The sequence below is a fragment of the Amblyomma mixtum genome, chromosome 2 (genome assembly GCF_055824585.1).
Source record: "Amblyomma mixtum isolate Tamu chromosome 2, ASM5582458v1, whole genome shotgun sequence".
Lineage (NCBI taxonomy): Eukaryota > Metazoa > Arthropoda > Arachnida > Ixodida > Ixodidae > Amblyomma > Amblyomma mixtum.
In genome coordinates this window covers 137831473-137834789 of record NC_143013.1, presented here as the reverse complement: position 1 = coordinate 137834789, position 3317 = coordinate 137831473, and the positions used below count along the sequence as shown (strand labels likewise).

Below are 3317 nucleotides of genomic sequence, written 5' to 3'. Positions count from 1 at the left end.
CTCCTCCCCAGCCATGTGATTTTCTTTACATGTCTGGAATAAAGTTGACTTGACTTGACTTATATAGTGAGGGACATGTATACACACGATGCTACAATTAATAGATACATTGGCAGTAATGTGTATGAACAGCGTCATATCAAGTCTATGTTTGCAATTAAAAATATAAGCCACACGTTTCAGTTATATTCGTGAGACCAATATAATAAAATAAGTAAATGGTCGATTAGTTTAAATATCATGTTTTACGTTACGCCGTTTGAATATGCATTGTATCTTAGAGGATACGATGTGTCGATTAGTGCAAAATTGGGCTCGGGGGGCTTTGGTGTAGTATATGCTGGCACACGTAGGTGCGATGGAAAGCCGGTTGCAGTAAAATTTATGGAAAATAAATCTGACATTTCGTGGCACTTTGTCCCCAAGTACCTGCATACCGCATTAGACACAATACTGACCAAAAAAAGGAAGCGGTGTAATTGTCCATTTTGCTGTAAACTATGTAGAAAACAATATCGGCGTAAAATACTGAGATCGACGGTTAAACACCACGCTCATACCAAGAACTATGTATGTGCCAAATGGAAGCGTTACGCTCGGGGGTTTCGAGGCGCCAAGCGCGCTGGAAATGTTGAAGATTTAACCCGTCGCGTGATATATGAAATATACGCAATGTCTCCTGTGCAGAAAGTACCTGGGGAAATCGAGCTATACGATTGGTTCCCATACGGAAGCTCATATGTCATAGTGATGGAGCGCCCATTAATTATATGTCACTGCATTCGCTGCTGTGTTCTAAAACACTGACAGTCGACGAAATCAAGACCATTTTCAAGAGCACAGTGGAATGTCTGAAGGGTTGCTGTGATGTAAACATTGTGCACTGCGATTTTAAAGACGATAACATTTTGATAAATGTTGACAAATATTGCCAGATAAAATTATTGGATTTTGAATTTGCCGTCCCCAAGAACAAATTATACCCCCGCATACAGTACGCAGGGACCCCCCTCTACGCCCCACCTGAATGGTGCAATCATCGAATGTTGTATGCAGAGTCTACATTGATATGGAGTTTGGGCGTTGTTTTATTCAAATTGTGTACGATTGAGCTGCCATTTGATAAAGTCGGGGACATAAAATCATACGAATCCACGGATGCGTTAACATCAAACCCATCATTCCAAAATATTGACGATAGCATCAAGCCGATACTTTTGCGCATGTTGCATCCCATTGTGCATACGCGCGTAACAATGGATGAGCTAGGGTGCCATGAATGGCTAAGATAAGGATAAGAAAGGGGAAGCTGGCCAATGGTGATGCGATTGCGGGTATATATGCTATATTCGGCCGATCGCAACAACGTGTTTAGTATGGATATAAATTGATGCAGCATGGCTTGCCTTTTGGTTGTGTATAATGGGATGTTGTCTATTGGGGAAGAATTCAGGATGACTAACGATTTAAAGCATTACACCGTACTTGTGTACAATGGCGGCCTCAAGCGATGTGAAGTGTCATCTGTGAGCATCAACAAAATTGTGTGCAAGGTGGTTAAATATAAGCCCGAATTGCACCTGGGTGATTGGGTGGACAAACGGACATGAATGTGAGAAAAAATGAATATATTATTTACTGTAATAAAATATTGATACATCCTTTCGCTACGAAAATTACTGCATAACATAACTGGGTGGGCACACATTCCTGGAGCCACCATGAACGATTTAATAGACACCATCAGTGATATGCCCGAACGTGCCAGGTTGGCAACGATCTTGGAGTTTATTAGCTTTTCCAAAGACTTGCCAACAGCCAAGCATTGCAACGATATAACTCCATATATAACCGCATTGGCAAAATCCATAAATATTCCGGAAATACTCAACATAGATGAAATTCAAATAATTCATCCAAGTGAGATACGTGAAGTACCTCCTGTGTACAGCACACAAAAAAATGAATGTTGGCGCGTGTAACAATGGCTATGGATATCTGTTGGCACTATACAATATGAATAAGTTTGTTAACAGCATAATGGGGATAGATATTGCAAATGCGGTGTTTTTCACAGATACGTCGTACATAACGCGCATGGTGAATATAACATTTTTGGCGCTATCTTCAATACCGCGGTCACTTGGTAACCTAATTGCAACCAAACCTAACATTTTCGATGCGTACCCGAGATTGACTGTATTGAGGGACTTTTATATGCGGCATCGTACGCAACGCTCATTTCTATCCAGTCTCAGAACACTTGACATTACAGACACTAAAGCGAGAGAATTGGCCAAGAACGTACTAATATGGGGGGTGGATGTCAAATTACCGAATATTTCAAACGGCAATACCACATTGTCATATTGGATTGGAGTTGCCATAAGTTATATTGCTAAAACGCGGGATGTTTTAATGGATTTACATTTCCCTCAAAATGAAATTGTTCGAAATCATGACATGCTCAACAGCCGAACTGTTACAGTGGCAGATTTTGTCGATACAATACGCGAGAGAACTACTGGTGCATTGATACTGGAGCACAACTATCCCGTGCATAGACTGATACAATTAACTTGTCCCAAAATCCATATCGAAAAAATCTGTCAGTATTGTTCCAAATGCACAATTTGACGTATATCTTACCAATGGAGGACTCGGTGCATTAAGATTGGGTCGTGATCATGTCTGTCATGATGGGTTTGTACTCATGCCCGATGTTACAAATCTAATATTATGCAAAGTGTTTCAATTGCCACCATTAACGAACGATATGATCCATCTCACGACAAGCACACAGCTGCCGGCACGATGAATATGTTTGTAGTAAATTCAAAATATAGCAAGCAAACATTAATTCATTTCAATCCGACATTTATTGAAACGCTACTTGCTATTAGTTGGGCGTATATACACAGAGTACAAAACCCCGAAAGTCCACACGAACTGCAAATCGACACGCCCAATAGACAAATTAAAGTGCACCCAGACATACTACTGTCATCTCCCACAGATTTCCGTTATAACACCATACCATCATTGAATTCATTCAGAGATTTATGTCCCCGATGAAACCGATGAAGATAGTGAATCGGAACGGAGTAGTGCATTGGGAACGTTTGGCATCATCTCAATGACCTGCGCAGTGGTTGCTTTGGTGGCAATTCCAATAGTTGCATATCGTATGCGTAATGCGAATAATAACAATTCGGACAGATAATAAAAATTTGTCATGATGGCTCTGTTTGCGTTTCTTCATTGAATGTTTTATGTAGAGTCTACATTGATATGGAGTTGGGGCGTTGTTTTATTCA

At 40.4% G+C, this 3317-nt stretch overlaps 1 pseudogene; it reads left to right on the top strand.

The window, feature by feature from the left end:
- Window positions 1-240: 240 nt before the first annotated feature.
- Window positions 241-1292, top strand: LOC149361061 (serine/threonine-protein kinase pim-1-like; annotated as a pseudogene).
- The last annotated feature ends 2025 nt before the right edge of the window (window positions 1293-3317 follow it).